Raw genomic sequence first — 19,176 nt, forward strand, 5'->3', positions numbered from 1 at the left:
ACTTACTCTGTGATTTTAAGCGGGGAGAACCCTCCCTTCCTTGCTTTTACTGCAATTTCGAGTGAAATCAAGATGAGATTTACAGTGCGCTTCCACAAAAAGGGCCACACATTGTCCCGCTTAGCATTTTTGGCGATCAACCACTATACTTTATACGTGGGACAGATTCATCAATTTGTAGGTATATAACATCTTGCAAGTCATTTATAATTATACTCCATTTAATCCTGTTTACATCCTGATCTTCAATATTTAATTCTCTGGAATCGGTTCACTGAGCCCCTACTGTTCCACTCTGTTCCACTCCTCATTCCCCAGAGTCTCACCAGCCCGGGTCTCCGTGAGCGTTCAACAGGTGGTAATCAGGTCAGGTTCGGATGAAATTCTGCATATATTCAGCATATGTAGTTCAAAATAAACAAAAAACAGAGATAAATACCTGGGGAGGATGAAGAGTCTTATAGGGTGCTCAGTCCTTAATCTACGTTCCGTATATCGCTCCTCTGCCCATACAGCCTCCGAAGGAGAGAAAGCAGAGAGTGTCCACTTATAGCTCCGCTGTCTTCCAATACACCAGGGTCATCTTAAAACTTTGATTTGAGTTGTCTGTCTGCCTGGTCCTGGAGCAAGGCTATGCTCGTATCCTCTTTGGGTCTCATGCAGGCACAGCGAGCGCAATACAAGGATGTGGAGGGAGGAATCAGCGGTCTCTTTACCGGCCGGTTAGAGCCCCAGCACACTGGGGTTGTGCTCTCCTGCTTATACCGGCCGTATGTTTAAGTATGTGGGTGGGATGGGATAGGACGGACCGGGCGGCTTCATTCATGGAGCTCAGCGTCCTTTCCCCTCACGCTGCTCCAGCTGATCGGCGGGACCGCCCCCCATCTGCTCACACTAGCGCCGTCATCGGGTCCCTCCCCTCTCTCACAGACAGCTCATCACCCCGTCCGAGATAAGACCGTTTACCCTTTCTCAATCTTGATGACACTAGCTTACAAAAATATTTTTGATTTAGGGCACCACCACCACTCAAGGCCCAATTTTTCTGCCCCTGTTTAACAGGGGCATGTAATTACAGTTTTTGATCTAATATTTCAAAGCAGGGCCTGTTCCTGCACCCAACAAGAGTATCTGAGAGGGGTTACAGTGTTGTGGCACCACCACCACCCAAAGCCCAATTGTTCTGTCCCTGTTTAACAGGGGCATGTAATTACAATTTATGATCTAATATTTCACAGCAGGGCCCATTCATGCACCCAACACGAGTATCTCTGAGGAGTTACAGTGTTGTGGCACCACCACCCAAGTCCCAATTTTTCTTCCCGTTTAACAAGGGCAAGTAAATTACAATTTTTTATATAATATTTCACAACAGAGCCGTTCCTGCGCCCAACAAGAGTAACTGTGTGGGCTTACAGTGTTCTGGTGCCACCAAAACCAATTTTTCTGCGCCTGTTTAACAGGGGTATGTAATTACATTTCTTGATATAATATTTCACAGCAGGGCGCTTTTCTGCACCCAACAAGAGTAACTGTGAGGGCTTCCAGTGTTCTGGTACCACCAACTCCTAAGGCCCGATTTTCTGCAGAGTATATAGGGCAGGCCGTATTGTAGTACACAGATATAAAAATAATAGTGTAGCGCTCAAAAAATTGTGTAAAGTTTTAAATAAACCACTAATACAATTGGTATAAAAATAATGACATAGCATCTCAGTCCATCTTGATTGAATATACCATGATGGTGTAAATAAACATCAACACAAGTGTGAAGTCTAAGGTGATAAATCTTGAAGAAAGTGCTTGATCATGAAGTGCAGCCCAAAAAAAGTAAGGATGGCACACTTACCAGATGGGGTGGACACATGTACCTTACAGCATATGGGTCAAACAGGCATAGTAGGACTCCGCCCTCAATGTAGTTATGTGTGAGTGAAGCAGCAGGTGGAAGGATCGATGATGGAAGATCATACTTCAGACGAATGAGCTCCAAAGCATGCAGCAAGTGTTAAATCATTCCATTGGCTTTGAACGTGAAAAGCAAATGGATACACATAGCATAATACTGTAAGGTCTTTTATTTTAAAAAAGAGGGGTTCACACTTACAGGATTGTAGATAAAAAAACAAGCTTGTTCTTTAAAAGGTAAAGAGCGATTGCCACGTGGCAATCCCATGTGTCCACTCCATCTGGTAAGCGTACCAACATTACTTTTTTTGATTGCACTTCATGATCAAGCACTTTCTTCAAGTTTTATCACCTTAGACTTCACACTTGTGTTAATGTTTATTTTCCCCCGTCATGGTATATTCAATCAAGATGGACTGATATGCTATGCCATTTTTTTATACCAATTGTCTTTATTTAACATTTTTATTTTTTTTGAGTGCTAAACTATTATTTTTATATCTGTTGTATCACTTTGTGTCTAGTGGAGTGTTGGCCGCTCATCCATTTTTCTATCTGCAATTTTTCTTCTGTTTATCTATGTATAGTATACCCTGTTTCCCCTAAAATAAGACCTAGTGTGATTGTCGGTGATAGCTGCAATAAAAGCCCTACCCCCCAAATAAGCCCTAGTTAAAGTCCTTGTAGGTGTCAGGAACGGTGTTGTTGCTGGGATCGCCTGCTGGTGTCACTGTTTATTTTTCCATCAAAGGTTGCAGTTCTGGTGGTCACCAGCGGGTGTCTCCCAGCAAACAGACATTCTAATAATCCAGCTGCACCTGAAGTGGTATGGCTTGGAAGTATATAAGCCCGCCCTTCACTGAGGCTCATTGCTTCAGAATCCTTCCTGCTAGCCTTGTCCCTGCCTGACCTGTTGCCTGAGACCTGTTCCTGATTTGCTTCCTGTCCTAGACTCTGTTCCCTATACCTGTGACTTGTCCCCTGATCCCTGCCTTGGCTCCGCTTCCTCCACCTGGCCTCCTGTTCCCCTTGTCTCTCATCCCTGCCTTGTTATATATGTGTTCCCTTTCCATGTATATAGTTAGTTAGTTAGTTAGTTTAGGGTTTTGGGGTTTGCTGTGTATTATTTGTGTTCTTGCTTGTTTATGGTTTGCTGTGTATTATTTGTGTTCTTGCTTGTTTATGGTTTGCTGTGTATTATTTGTGTTCTTGCTTGTTTATGGTTTGCTGTGTATTATTTGTGTTCTTGCTTGTTTATGGTTTGCTGTGTTTGTTTGGTTTGCAGGTGTGCCTTTTTCCTTAATAAATATTTATATTTTCACTTACCTTTCGAGCCTCATTCCTCAGTGCAGCCCATTGATCTGTTTATTCTGTGCTGGATGCCTGTGTTAGGCATCCCCTCCGTGACAGAATTCTGAAGCCATACTAACAGATCGGCTGCACTTGGGAATAGGATCTGGACACTTGCTATTGCCAAGAAAAATGCATCTGGATGATATCCTGTATCTTTCGCTTCTGGCAACAGATGACAGAGATTTTTGTCGTCAGACATTAGGTGAATACACTAGAGAGCAACTGCTGGAATGTATCCGTATAGCCCATGTTTTTGTTGATCAGGGCAGTTTTCTGTTTGAGGATGTGCAACCATTGATTTGGATCTGTACAGAGTTGGCTCTGTCTGATGCCTCTAGTGGAGGTGATGACTATACACCCCCTTTTAGTGCAGCTCAGGTAGAGTCTTTGGTGTGGCTGTTGGAAGATGACTCAGCCTTTTTCTTTGAGCAGTACTCAGCTTGTCCTAAACAGGTGCTTGCAGCATGTATTGATTCAGTGCAGTCTCTGGTCAGACAAACCATGTGCAAACCAGATTTTGTGCAACCATTATTACAGGCCTGGTCAAGCTTGTTGTACTCAGCTTCTGTCAGCTCCCAACCACCCATTTCTGTGTCCAGATACCAGCCTGCTGGGATATCTTCCTCTCTATTACCCCCAACAACCACAATTTCTGACCCATACACCCTGCTACCAATGAAGTACCAGTACCCTGTTTCCTCCTGCTGTACCTACCCAGCCTTTAACCCCTCTGCTACTTCTCAGCTGCCTTCATCAGTTCCATTGAATCTCCCCTCAAGTTCTGCTCCCTCTGTTTTACCATCCTTCCACTCTTCGCTCTTACCAGCTGCATCCACTACCTACAGCCCTGTACCCACATACAAATCTTCAGTTGCTAAAACCAAAAAGAAACGGAAGTTTTTCCCAACCCATACCATTCTGTCATCCCCCACTTCTGCCTCCGCGCCTGATGTTCCAATGCCTGCTGTTCAGCCTGTTGTGCCAGTGTCTCTGCCTGTTGTCCAGCCTGCTGCCCCGGCCTTCCAGCCTGACGCCTTCCAGCCTGCTGCCCCGGCCTTCCAGCCTGACGCCTTCCAGCCTGCTGCCCCGGCCTTCCAGCCTGACGCCTTCCAGCCTGACACCTTCCAGCCTGCTGCCCCGGCCTTCCAGCCTGACGCCTTCCAGCCTGCTGCCCCAGCCTACCAGCCTGACGCCTTCCAGCCTGCTGCCCCGGTCTACCAGCCTGACGCCTTCCAGCCTGCTGCCCCGGCCTACCAGCCTGACGCCTTCCAGCCTGCTGCCCCGGCCTACCAGCCTGACGCCTTCCAGCCTGCTGCCCCGGCCTACCAGCCTGACGCCTTCCAGCCTGCTGCCCCGGCCTACCAGCCTGACGCCTTCCAGCCTGCTGCCCCGGCCTACCAGCCTGACGCCTTCCAGCCTGCTGCCCCGGCCTACCAGCCTGACGCCTTCCAGCCTGCTGCCCCGGCCTACCAGCCTGACGCCTTCCAGCCTGCTGCCCCGGCCTACCAGCCTGACGCCTTCCAGCCTGCTGCCCCGGCCTACCAGCCTGACGCCTTCCAGCCTGCTGCCCCGGCCTTCCAGCCTGACGCCTTCCAGCCTGCTGCCCCGGCCTTCCAGCCTGACGCCTTCCAGCCTGATGCCCCGGCCTTCCAGCCTGACGCCTTCCAGCCTGATGCCCCGGCCTTCCAGCCTGACGCCTTCCAGCCTGATGCCCCGGCCTTCCAGCCTGACGCCTTCCAGCCTGATGCCCCGGCCTTGCAGTCTGATGCCTTCCAGTCTGATGCCTTGCAGTCTGATGTCCCGGCCTTCCAGTCTGATGCCTTGCAGTCTGATGTCCCGGCCTTCCAGTCTGATGCCTTGCAGTCTGATGTCCCGGCCTTCCAGTCTGATGCCTTGCAGTCTGATGTCCCGGCCTTGCAGTCTGATGCCTTGCAGTCTGATGTCCCGGCCTTGCAGTCTGATGCCTTGCAGTCTGATGCCTTCCAGTCTGATGCCTTGCAGTCTGATGCCTTGCAGTCTGATGCCTTGCAGTCTGATGCCCCGGCCTTGCAGTCTGATGCCTTGCAGTCTGATGCCTTGCAGTCTGATGCCCCGGCCTTGCAGTCTGATGCCTTGCAGTCTGATGCCCCGGCCTTGCAGTCTGATGCCTTGCAGTCTGATGCCTTGCAGTCTGATGCCTTGCAGTCTGATGCCTTGCAGTCTGATGTCCCGGCCTTCCAGTCTGATGCCTTGCAGTCTGATGTCCCGGCCTTCCAGTCTGATGCCTTGCAGTCTGATGTCCCGGCCTTCCAGTCTGATGCCTTGCAGTCTGATGTCCCGGCCTTCCAGTCTGATGCCTTGCAGTCTGATGTCCCGGCCTTCCAGTCTGATGCCTTGCAGTCTGATGTCCCGGCCTTCCAGTCTGATGCCTTCCAGTCTGATGTCCCGGCCTTCCAGTCCGATGCCTTCCAGTCTGATGTCCCGGCCTTCCAGTCCGATGCCTTGCAGTCTGATGTCCCGGCCCTCCAGTCCGATGCCTTGCAGTCTGATGTCCCGGCCCTCCAGTCCGATGCCTTGCAGTCTGATGTCCCGGCCCTCCAGTCCGATGCCTTGCAGTCTGATGTCCCGGCCCTCCAGTCCGATGCCTTGCAGTCTGATGTCCCGGCCCTCCAGTCCAATGCCTTGCAGTCTGATGTCCCGGCCTTCCAGTCCGATGCCTTGCAGTCTGATGTCCCGGCCTTCCAGTCCGATGCCTTGCAGTCTGATGTCCCGGCCTTCCAGTCCGATGCCTTGCAGTCTGATGTCCCGGCCTTCCAGTCCGATGCCTTGCAGTCTGATGTCCCGGCCTTCCAGTCCGATGCCTTGCAGTCTGATGTCCCGGCCTTCCAGTCCGATGCCTTGCAGTCTGATGTCCCGGCCTTCCAGTCCGATGCCTTGCAGTCTGATGTCCCGGCCTTCCAGTCCGATGCCTTGCAGTCTGATGTCCCGGCCTTCCAGTCCGATGCCTTGCAGTCTGATGTCCCGGCCTTCCAGTCCGATGCCTTGCAGTCTGATGTCCCGGCCTTCCAGTCCGATGCCTTGCAGTCTGATGTCCCGGCCTTCCAGTCCGATGCCTTGCAGTCTGATGTCCCGGCCTTCCAGTCCGATGCCTTGCAGTCTGATGTCCCGGCCTTCCAGTCCGATGCCTTGCAGTCTGATGTCCCGGCCTTCCAGCCTGATGACCCGGAGCTCGCTGCCCAGCCTGATGACCCGGAGCTCGCTGCCCAGCCTGATGACCCGGAGCTCGCTGCCAAGCCTACTGCCCAGGCTGATGACCCAGTGCTTGCTGCCCAGCCTGTTGATCCGATGCTTGCTGCCCAGCCTGATGATCTGATGCTTGCTGCCCAGCCTGATGATCCGATGCTTGCTGCCCAGCCTGATGATCCGATGCTTGCTGCCCAGCCTGATGATCCGATGCTTGCTGCCCAGCCTGATGATCCGATGCTTGCTGCCCAGCCTGATGATCCGATGCTTGCTGCCCAGCCTGATGATCCGATGCTTGCTGCCCAGCCTGATGATCCGATGCTTGCTGCCCAGCCTGATGATCCGATGCTTGCTGCCCAGCCTGATGATCCGATGCTTGCTGCCCAGCCTGATGATCCGATGCTTGCTGCCCAGCCTGATGACCCGATGCTTGCTGCCCAGCCTGATGACCCGATGCTTGCTGCCCAGCCTGATGACCCGATGCTTGCTGCCCAGCCTGATGACCCGATGCTTGCTGCCCAGCCTGATGACCCGATGCTTGCTGCCCAGCCTGATGACCCGATGCTTGCTGCCCAGCCTGATGACCCGATGCTTGCTGCCCAGCCTGATGACCCGATGCTTGCTGCCCAGCCCGATGACCCGAAGCACGTTGCTCAGCCTGTTTTTATTTCCAGATCTAAACTTCCAGACCCTGGTGGTGGGATACATGTTCCATTGTCGGACTTGGGTGGCATGCCTCCCAGTTGGTTAAGAGACTCTGGCCGGAGAGCGCAAGGAAGTCCGCAGTCACAGGGGAGACTTTTCTGGACTTTTCCCCATTTACATGTACTGTCAGGTCAAGGGCAGAATGGAGTGTCCGGAGGCCACTCCTTAGGGGGGGGAACTGTCAGGAACGGTGTTGTTGCTGGGATCGCCTGCTGGTGTCACTGTTTATTTTTCCATCAAAGGTTGCAGTTCTGGTGGTCACCAGCGGGTGTCTCCCAGCAAACAGACATTCTAATAATCCAGCTGCACCTGAAGTGGTATGGCTTGGAAGTATATAAGCCCGCCCTTCACTGAGGCTCATTGCTTCAGAATCCTTCCTGCTAGCCTTGTCCCTGCCTGACCTGTTGCCTGAGACCTGTTCCTGATTTGCTTCCTGTCCTAGACTCTGTTCCCTATACCTGTGACTTGTCCCCTGATCCCTGCCTTGGCTCCGCTTCCTCCACCTGGCCTCCTGTTCCCCTTGTCTCTCATCCCTGCCTTGTTATATATGTGTTCCCTTTCCATGTATATAGTTAGTTAGTTAGTTAGTTTAGGGTTTTGGGGTTTGCTGTGTATTATTTGTGTTCTTGCTTGTTTATGGTTTGCTGTGTATTATTTGTGTTCTTGCTTGTTTATGGTTTGCTGTGTATTATTTGTGTTCTTGCTTGTTTATGGTTTGCTGTGTATTATTTGTGTTCTTGCTTGTTTATGGTTTGCTGTGTTTGTTTGGTTTGCAGGTGTGCCTTTTTCCTTAATAAATATTTATATTTTCACTTACCTTTCGAGCCTCATTCCTCAGTGCAGCCCATTGATCTGTTTATTCTGTGCTGGATGCCTGTGTTAGGCATCCCCTCCGTGACAGTAGGTCTTCTTTTCAGGGTAGGGCTTATTTTTGAGAAAACAGAGTAGGGCTTATTTGGGTGGTAGGGCTTATATTGCAGCCAACACCGACAATCACGCTAGGTCTTATTTTAGGGGAAACAGGGTATATACTGCTATAAATATTATATCCACGAATAGGAAAAAGGGAGGGGGGGGCCAGGGGATTTTTTAACGGTACATTAATTAAAGAGACAAAGATTTCTTAAAAAAGAATTCATAGCTTTAATGTTGGAAATATGTTAAAATTATTTTGGAGAAACCAAAATAGCAAAAATATAATAGCAAATACACATTTTATACAAAAAGTTACATGACACAAGATATAGGGGATCCTGAAATTGTTAGTTGCTGAGAATGATCATATATCCTCCCGACATGTTTCGCGTTTTTGCTTCTTCAGGGGAGTATGCAACTAACATGAACATAAACATAAAGAGAGGTTTAAGAATACAGAAAATACAATTATGCCATACAATTAGATACACATAAATTTCAGAACATTAGGTATGAAATTGGTCTCAATTTGCTCAGTCCAAATGCTTACCCAGATATAATCATTTCCTGCATCGCAGCCCACAGGCCAACAGATGGTGAAATAGATGACAAGAATTAGGTGACAGGATCAAATGCTAAAAACAACCCAGCCTCATGCAGGGCATAGATGGAGGTAGACAAGCGCTACAAAGATCAAAAACAAAATCCAGAGATAAATACCAAGTATGACAAGTCCAGCACAGGTATTAAAAAATGTTAGTTTGTAACAAAGTGGGTAAGTAGATATCAATCCCTAAATTATAAAAGGGAATTGGGGCTGAGAAACATGCCTCCATAGTAGGATATGAGATGCTTATTATCAGAGGGATGGAACAATTGATTTTAATTAAGCCTAATTAGTATAAGGGTTGAAAGAAGTGGCTACTGGGGGTATACTACAAAAATACTGTTAAAGAGAGTAGAAGGAATAAGAATTATTTTTACCTGCAGTTAGAATCAGAGATGAAAGAGTTAATTCCATATGATGGTATTGGTGCAATACAAATGCAACAAGTTACAAAAAAGGAATCAATTGATTCATTATGATGTTTTATAAGTTGCAGAGTGCAGCGATATGCTGCCACTGCCAGGCTGAACCTACAAGTAAATAAAAAGAAGGATGACTAAATATAGGTATAGAAAGATGAGAAGCGGTATTATAACAGTATAAAATTCAGCTAAAGAAATATATTTACCAAGAGGAAAAGTTAGCGTGGCGGTAGTATCTGTGCTGAACCTGCGCTACAGATGAAATGACAGCGCTGCCTATTTATATCCCCCATCCATCGAGCCGGCGTCTGACGTCACCGGCTCGATGCGGACAGCCATAGGTGGAAGCAGTGAGCATGTGCAGAGCCTTTCAAGTCGGCATTTGAACTACCAACCCCATAATGCCTCAGTGCTGACACGAGGTTAATTTGGACAAATGCTGATGGAGATGGGGCTAAGCTGACTCTCCGCCCTTGAAGGGGGCGGGAAGACACAAGTCAGCATAGAGGGCAGAAGAAACGACGATTATCATGGCTTTTAACCCTAGAGGGGATTACATGCTCACTGCCACCTCAAATCGGGCGCCGCCTGGGGATAATACCTAGCTGCGCCCTTGGGTGTCCATATGCCCTTGCATACTTGGAGCAAGGGAAGATAAAAAGCAGAGTATCAAGTCCAAATCAAAAAATATATGGCTTTGGATTGCGGTGCAGGGAAGGAGGGAGAAAGCAGAGCTCCTCAATGTGGGTGGGGCTAATAGAGAGCAACAGAGATCCCAAGTGTGCAAACCATGAAACCCACCTTGGGCCAAGCAAAGCGAGACATTAGACGGTATATATTACCGGTACAGCGTTAATAATAATTGATAATGACATTAATTGATGTACAGAGATATTTTTTTGATATAACATAAACATAAAAAGAAAATAAAATATTTTGTTGAAAACAAAAAGACAAAAAGAAAAAGAAAAACCAATGACTTGGGGAGGGGGTAGAAGGAAAGGAAGGAAAAGGGAAAAAGATGAACAAAAAAGGGGAAAAGGGGGATATCACCTCTCTCTCTTCATGCCAGGTTCCACGGGGGCTCACAGCTAAGGTAGGAGGGTTCATGAAACAAACAAACAGAGATTAGCTATAGAAAGGATCTGTAGCTTATATTTTCATTGAAACCAGGGTATTTAGTGGCTTTTAGAATAAAGATCCACTTAGCTTCAGTTTGTAAGAGAAGCTTGTCCACTGAGCCACCTCTTGAGTTTAGAGGTATATGGGCCAGGGCTGAGAAACGTATCCAGTTGGGGTCAAAAGCATGATAGGTGCCTATGTGCCTACTTATGGCTGTGGTGATTTTTTTATTAAGAATAGGTTTGATGTGGTCTTTTATGCGGATAGAAAATAGTCTTTTAGTTTTACCTACGTAAAATCCTCCACAACGGCATTGGGCCAAATATACAACGCCTGGAGTGGAGCATGTAACGTGAAATTTCGAAACAAAACGGTTGCCGTTTGGCAATCTGATCTTTTGAGAGTTATGTATATAGGGACACATGTCACATTGCCCGCATGCATAGGTACCTGGATATTTGGATTTAGTATCACCTGAGGAGTCCTGAAAGTGACTTCTAACTAAGCTGTCCTTGAGTGATTGAGGTCTCATATAGGTGATTGATGGTGCATCATTTATGTACTGATTAACAATAGGATCGGCTTTTAAAAGAGGCCAAAACTTATTGATTATAGCACGGAACGAATGATGTTGGTTAGAGTATTTGGTAATGATACGTACTTTGTTATCGAAATTTTTTTGTTTATTGGAGAAGAGAAGGGAAGTCCTATCTTTATTTTTTACTCTATTATATGATTTTTTCAGAGATACATGACTGTATCCACGTGCTCTGAGTCTATTGTATAAGTCATTGGCTGCAATCTTAAAGTCAGAGTCAGTACTGCAATTACGTTTGGCCCTTAGATACTGGCTGTAGGGGATACTCTTTAGGAGAGGTTTTGGGTGAAAGCTTGTCGCATGCAAGACCGTATTGCCAGCAGTAGGCTTTCTGTATAAGGCAGAATAAACATGTCCAGTGGCATCAATTTTAATAGTTAAGTCCAAAAATTCAATGGAGTTTTGGCTGTAATTCAACGTAAACTTTAAATTGAATGGATTCACAGAAAGTAAATTGAAAAAGAGTAACAAATCTGATTCTGATCCTGACCAAAAAAATAAAATATCATCAATGTACCTGTACCAGGCTGTGATGTTACTTAGAAAAGGGACGAGGTCTTCACGCGCGAAGGTATCTTTTTCCCACCCCCCCAGGTACAGGTTGGCATACGATGGGGCACATTTAGTCCCCATCGCAACCCCCTGCACCTGGAGGTAGTGGGATTGGTTAAATTGGAATACGTTGTGCTTTAAAATAAAATCCAATAGCTTCATAACAAATTCATTATAAGCGAAGAAATTTGAGCCTCTTTCTTGCAAATAGGAGCGTATTATTTGTAAACCTTTGGTATGTGGTATAGCATTATACAAACATTCCACGTCGATGGAAACCAACCATGACTGTGCCGGTAGGCTGATACCCTCGAGTATCTTTAGAAGATCGATGGTATCCTTTACATAAGAAAAAAGGGAAATGACGTGCGGTGTAAGGTGTTTATCTACAAGGCTACTTGCATTTTCTGTCAAACTATCACAGCTGGAAATGATGGGACGTCCCGGAGGATCAGTTAGAGATTTGTGCACCTTCGGGAGGGCATAGAAAGTAGCAACTTTTGGATCTTTAGAATTTAAAAAGTTCCATGTGCCTTTGTCTATAGTACCAGATTTGTATGCATTAAAGATTATCGAACGATATTGTGTGTCAAAATGAGAGATTAAAGACACAGAAATTGGTCGATACCAGTCAGAGTTTTGAAGAATCTTATTACACATATTGAGATATTGTGAAGTATTCATAATTACGATGTTTCCACCTTTATCCGCGGGTTTTATGATTATATTGGGATTAGTTTTGAGTAGTTTTAATGCCTTTAATTGATTATGCGTTAGATTATGTTTGTTGGTCAATGGAAAATGCGTTTGTTCGATTGCCTGGCAAACTTGTTGGGTAAATGCCCAAATATTTGGATTTGTATTTAGGAGTGGGAAGTTTGTTGACTTAGGTTTAAACATTTCTAAAGGGGGAAAAGAAACTGACTGTACCGATAAACCAGTGGAAGAGATGGTTATCTCATCATCAGGAGGTACTTGGCCCTCTTCCCATAGATCCATCAAATTGGAGAGGGCTTGTTGATCAGCACTATTTACCTCATTGGTGAGTTTCAATGTATTTATTTGTACAGTCGGTTGCTTGGGCTTATGAAAAAAGGTTCTAAATATCAGTTTTCGTGCAAATAAATGTATATCTTTTATCAGAGAGAATTTGTCCGAGCTTGAATCAGGGCAGAAGGTCAGTCCTAGTTTCAGAACATCGAGTTCGTGACTCGTGAGCACATAAGACGATAAGTTGACTATAGATAATTCATTCCCTGAATTTAGTTCTGGGTAGGTAGGAGAAGATTGGGTTAGGTATTGGGTGGTTGAGGGGAATCTTTCCCTAAAAAAATAGGGGCGATTCGGAGGTCCGCCGGTAGGGGAGCACCACTAGGTGAAATGATGATGTCATTAGTGTTGGTGATGGGTAGGGATGATGTCAAAGGGGCTGATTTTGTGAAGGAAGACGTGAGAGTGGTAGACATAGAAGTGTTACTGGAGGTGGAAATGGACAAGGATGTGTTAATGGGGGTGGGAGTGATGAGAGGTGGGGGTGGTGGTGGGTGATGGAACATCATTAAGGGACGAACAGGGACTTGGTTGGAAATAGGATGAGTTCGAGGTGGTAAAGGGGTACTGAGGTGTTGGTTGGGTGCTGCCATAGCGGCGCCCTCCAAATCGCTTTTTCTCCTCTTTGGGAGTCTATCTCCCGATAAATCACGATAAATTGTGGAATGATTGGATGGAAAGGAGGTTGATGAAGCACTCGATCTAGTTTCATCATCATTATAATCCCTCCTGTTAGAGGGGCGTGATGCTCTAAAGAACTTATTTTTATTTTTACCATCTGTTGGCCATTTGTATGCCGAACCGTTCGAGTAGGAATTACTATCACGTGTAAGTTTATTTTGTTTTAAACGTATTATCTCTAAGGTATAATTTTCAATGTGTTTGGATAATTCAGATTCCTTGCGTTTAAATTTAGAAGTGGAGGTTATTTTAGCATATTCATCGTACCATTTTTTAATGGAATTATCTATCAAGTCGATATCATGCGAATATTGGATGGCTAATAAAGTCATCATTGCAATCGAACACGTTTGTAGGTTTTCTTCCCATTTTTGCTTGATGAGATTGTCAATTTTGTTTAGATTGGGGAAAATTTGTATTCTAAGGCCAAAAGGCACGATTTGTTGATCAATGTATTTGTGAAAAAACTTTCTGTGCTAAAAAATTCTAACCTTACGTTCCAAGAGGCGTTGCAAATATTGCAAAGCAAGGTCAAGATCCTTATCCGATGGTTCACTATTCTTTTGAAGGTCAGAGGCTTTGTTCATTAGGCCCTCCCAGGCCACAAATACATTGATCAACAAATCGTGCCTTTTGGCCTTAGAATACAAATTTTCCCCAATCTAAACAAAATTGACAATCTCATCAAGCAAAAATGGGAAGAAAACCTACAAACGTGTTCGATTGCAATGATGACTTTATTAGCCATCCAATATTCGCATGATATCGACTTGATAGATAATTCCATTAAAAAATGGTACGATGAATATGCTAAAATAACCTCCACTTCTAAATTTAAACGCAAGGAATCTGAATTATCCAAACACATTGAAAATTATACCTTAGAGATAATACGTTTAAAACAAAATAAACTTACACGTGATAGTAATTCCTACTCGAACGGTTCGGCATACAAATGGCCAACAGATGGTAAAAATAAAAATAAGTTCTTTAGAGCATCACGCCCCTCTAACAGGAGGGATTATAATGATGATGAAACTAGATCGAGTGCTTCATCAACCTCCTTTCCATCCAATCATTCCACAATTTATCGTGATTTATCGGGAGATAGACTCCCAAAGAGGAGAAAAAGCGATTTGGAGGGCGCCGCTATGGCAGCACCCAACCAACACCTCAGTACCCCTTTACCACCTCGAACTCATCCTATTTCCAACCAAGTCCCTGTTCGTCCCTTAATGATGTTCCATCACCCACCACCACCCCCACCTCTCATCACTCCCACCCCCATTAACACATCCTTGTCCATTTCCACCTCCAGTAACACTTCTATGTCTACCACTCTCACGTCTTCCTTCACAAAATCAGCCCCTTTGACATCATCCCTACCCATCACCAACACTAATGACATCATCATTTCACCTAGTGGTGCTCCCCTACCGGCGGACCTCCGAATCGCCCCTATTTTTTTAGGGAAAGATTCCCCTCAACCACCCAATACCTAACCCAATCTTCTCCTACCTACCCAGAACTAAATTCAGGGAATGAATTATCTATAGTCAACTTATCGTCTTATGTGCTCACGAGTCACGAACTCGATGTTCTGAAACTAGGACTGACCTTCTGCCCTGATTCAAGCTCGGACAAATTCTCTCTGATAAAAGATATACATTTATTTGCACGAAAACTGATATTTAGAACCTTTTTTCATAAGCCCAAGCAACCGACTGTACAAATAAATACATTGAAACTCACCAATGAGGTAAATAGTGCTGATCAACAAGCCCTCTCCAATTTGATGGATCTATGGGAAGAGGGCCAAGTACCTCCTGATGATGAGATAACCATCTCTTCCACTGGTTTATCGGTACAGTCAGTTTCTTTTCCCCCTTTAGAAATGTTTAAACCTAAGTCAACAAACTTCCCACTCCTAAATACAAATCCAAATATTTGGGCATTTACCCAACAAGTTTGCCAGGCAATCGAACAAACGCATTTTCCATTGACCAACAAACATAATCTAACGCATAATCAATTAAAGGCATTAAAACTACTCAAAACTAATCCCAATATAATCATAAAACCCGCGGATAAAGGTGGAAACATCGTAATTATGAATACTTCACAATATCTCAATATGTGTAATAAGATTCTTCAAAACTCTGACTGGTATCGACCAATTTCTGTGTCTTTAATCTCTCATTTTGACACACAATATCGTTCGATAATCTTTAATGCATACAAATCTGGTACTATAGACAAAGGCACATGGAACTTTTTAAATTCTAAAGATCCAAAAGTTGCTACTTTCTATGCCCTCCCGAAGGTGCACAAATCTCTAACTGATCCTCCGGGACGTCCCATCATTTCCAGCTGTGATAGTTTGACAGAAAATGCAAGTAGCCTTGTAGATAAACACCTTACACCGCACGTCATTTCCCTTTTTTCTTATGTAAAGGATACCATCGATCTTCTAAAGATACTCGAGGGTATCAGCCTACCGGCACAGTCATGGTTGGTTTCCATCGACGTGGAATGTTTGTATAATGCTATACCACATACCAAAGGTTTACAAATAATACGCTCCTATTTGCAAGAAAGAGGCTCAAATTTCTTCGCTTATAATGAATTTGTTATGAAGCTATTGGATTTTATTTTAAAGCACAACGTATTCCAATTTAACCAATCCCACTACCTCCAGGTGCAGGGGGTTGCGATGGGGACTAAATGTGCCCCATCGTATGCCAACCTGTACCTGGGGGGGTGGGAAAAAGATACCTTCGCGCGTGAAGACCTCGTCCCTTTTCTAAGTAACATCACAGCCTGGTACAGGTACATTGATGATATTTTATTTTTTTGGTCAGGATCAGAATCAGATTTGTTACTCTTTTTCAATTTACTTTCTGTGAATCCATTCAATTTAAAGTTTACGTTGAATTACAGCCAAAACTCCATTGAATTTTTGGACTTAACTATTAAAATTGATGCCACTGGACATGTTTATTCTGCCTTATACAGAAAGCCTACTGCTGGCAATACGGTCTTGCATGCGACAAGCTTTCACCCAAAACCTCTCCTAAAGAGTATCCCCTACAGCCAGTATCTAAGGGCCAAACGTAATTGCAGTACTGACTCTGACTTTAAGATTGCAGCCAATGACTTATACAATAGACTCAGAGCACGTGGATACAGTCATGTATCTCTGAAAAAATCATATAATAGAGTAAAAAATAAAGATAGGACTTCCCTTCTCTTCTCCAATAAACAAAAAAATTTCGATAACAAAGTACGTATCATTACCAAATACTCTAACCAACATCATTCGTTCCGTGCTATAATCAATAAGTTTTGGCCTCTTTTAAAAGCCGATCCTATTGTTAATCAGTACATAAATGATGCACCATCAATCACCTATATGAGACCTCAATCACTCAAGGACAGCTTAGTTAGAAGTCACTTTCAGGACTCCTCAGGTGATACTAAATCCAAATATCCAGGTACCTATGCATGCGGGCAATGTGACATGTGTCCCTATATACATAACTCTCAAAAGATCAGATTGCCAAACGGCAACCGTTTTGTTTCGAAATTTCACGTTACATGCTCCACTCCAGGCGTTGTATATTTGGCCCAATGCCGTTGTGGAGGATTTTACGTAGGTAAAACTAAAAGACTATTTTCTATCCGCATAAAAGACCACATCAAACCTATTCTTAATAAAAAAATCACCACAGCCATAAGTAGGCACATAGGCACCTATCATGCTTTTGACCCCAACTGGATACGTTTCTCAACCCTGGCCCATATACCTCTAAACTCAAGAGGTGGCTCAGTGGACAAGCTTCTCTTACAAACTGAAGCTAAGTGGATCTTTATTCTAAAAGCCACTAAATACCCTGGTTTCAATGAAAATATAAGCTACAGATCCTTTCTATAGCTAATCTCTGTTTGTTTGTTTCATGAACCCTCCTACCTTAGCTGTGAGCCCCCGTGGAACCTGGCATGAAGAGAGAGAGGTGATATCCCCCTTTTCCCCTTTTTTGTTCATCTTTTTCCCTTTTCCTTCCTTTCCTTCTACCCCCTCCCCAAGTCATTGGTTTTTCTTTTTCTTTTTGTCTTTTTGTTTTCAACAAAATATTTTATTTTCTTTTTATGTTTATGTTATATCAAAAAAATATCTCTGTACATCAATTAATGTCATTATCAATTATTATTAACGCTGTACCGGTAATATATACCGTCTAATGTCTCGCTTTGCTTGGCCCAAGGTGGGTTTCATGGTTTGCACACTTGGGATCTCTGTTGCTCTCTATGAGCCCCACCCACATTGAGGAGCTCTGCTTTCTCCCTCCTTCCCTGCACCGCAATCCAAAGCCATATATTTTTTGATTTGGACTTGATACTCTGCTTTTTATCTTCCCTTGCTCCAAGTATGCAAGGGCATATGGACACCCAAGGGCGCAGCTAGGTATTATCCCCAGGCGGCGCCCGATTTGAGGTGGCAGTGAGCATGTAATCCCCTCTAGGGTTAAAAGCCATGATAATCGTCGTTTCTTCTGCCCTCTATGCTGACTTGTGTCTTCCCGCCCCCTTCAAGGGCGGAGAGTCAGCTTAGCCCCATCTCCATCAGCATTTGTCCAAATTAACCTCGTGTCAGCACTGAGGCATTATGGGGTTGGTAGTTCAAATGCCGACTTGAAAGGCTCTGCACATGCTCACTGCTTCCACCTATGGCTGTCCGCATCGAGCCGGTGACGTCAGACGCCGGCTCGATGGATGGGGGATATAAATAGGCAGCGCTGTCATTTCATCTGTAGCGCAGGTTCAGCACAGATACTACCGCCACGCTAACTTTTCCTCTTGGTAAATATATTTCTTTAGCTGAATTTTATACTGTTATAATACCGCTTCTCATCTTTCTATACCTATATTTAGTCATCCTTCTTTTTATTTACTTGTAGGTTCAGCCTGGCAGTGGCAGCATATCGCTGCACTCTGCAACTTATAAAACATCATAATGAATCAATTGATTCCTTTTTTGTAACTTGTTGCATTTGTATTGCACCAATACCATCATATGGAATTAACTCTTTCATCTCTGATTCTAACTGCAGGTAAAAATAATTCTTATTCCTTCTACTCTCTTTAACAGTATTTTTGTAGTATACCCCCAGTAGCCACTTCTTTCAACCCTTATACTAATTAGGCTTAATTAAAATCAATTGTTCCATCCCTCTGATAATAAGCATCTCATATCCTACTATGGAGGCATGTTTCTCAGCCCCAATTCCCTTTTATAATTTAGGGATTGATATCTACTTACCCACTTTGTTACAAACTAACATTTTTTAATACCTGTGCTGGACTTGTCATACTTGGTATTTATCTCTGGATTTTGTTTTTGATCTTTGTAGCGCTTGTCTACCTCCATCTATGCCCTGCATGAGGCTGGGTTGTTTTTAGCATTTGATCCTGTCACCTAATTCTTGTCATCTATTTCACCATCTGTTGGCCTGTGGGCTGCGATGCAGGAAATGATTATATCTGGGTAAGCATTTGGACTGAGCAAATTGAGACCAATTTCATACCTAATGTTCTGAAATTTATGTGTATCTAATTGTATGGCATAATTGTATTTTCTGTATTCTTAAACCTCTCTTTATGTTTATGTTCATGTTAGTTGCATACTCCCCTGAAGAAGCAAAAACGCGAAACATGTCGGGAGGATATATGATCATTCTCAGCAACTAACAATTTCAGGATCCCCTATATCTTGTGTCATGTAACTTTTTGTATAAAATGTGTATTTGCTATTATATTTTTGCTATTTTGGTTTCTCCAAAATAATTTTAACATATTTCCAACATTAAAGCTATGAATTCTTTTTTAAGAAATCTTTGTCTCTTTAATTAATGTACCGTTAAAAAATCCCCTGGCCCCCCCCTCCCTTTTTCCTATTCGTGGATATAATATTTATAGAATTATTGGGGGATGAGGTACCTTTAACAGTAATGTGTCTCTGGGATAGTGTGGACCAACTTATT

The 19,176-nt window shown here is 44.4% G+C and overlaps 2 long non-coding RNA genes across 2 annotated transcripts; one reads left to right on the forward strand and one right to left on the reverse strand.

Annotated features, from left to right (window-relative positions):
• Positions 1-8,675: 8,675 nt before the first annotated feature.
• Positions 8,676-9,699, reverse strand: LOC143934853 (uncharacterized). The gene is made up of 3 exons (XR_013263386.1): positions 9,339-9,699; positions 9,088-9,240; positions 8,676-8,787 (listed from the first exon to the last, which is right to left on the reverse strand). It is a non-coding gene; the product is annotated as an uncharacterized LOC143934853 (long non-coding RNA).
• A 7,935-nt stretch (positions 9,700-17,634) lies between these two features.
• On the forward strand, positions 17,635-18,658 carry LOC143934854 (uncharacterized). The gene is made up of 3 exons (XR_013263387.1): positions 17,635-17,995; positions 18,094-18,246; positions 18,547-18,658. It is a non-coding gene; the product is annotated as an uncharacterized LOC143934854 (long non-coding RNA).
• The last annotated feature ends 518 nt before the right edge of the window (positions 18,659-19,176 follow it).

This window comes from Lithobates pipiens, unplaced genomic scaffold (assembly GCF_037356315.1).
Source record: "Lithobates pipiens isolate NorthernLeopardFrog02 unplaced genomic scaffold, aLitPip1_a1.2 Scaffold_28, whole genome shotgun sequence".
NCBI lineage: Eukaryota > Metazoa > Chordata > Amphibia > Anura > Ranidae > Lithobates > Lithobates pipiens.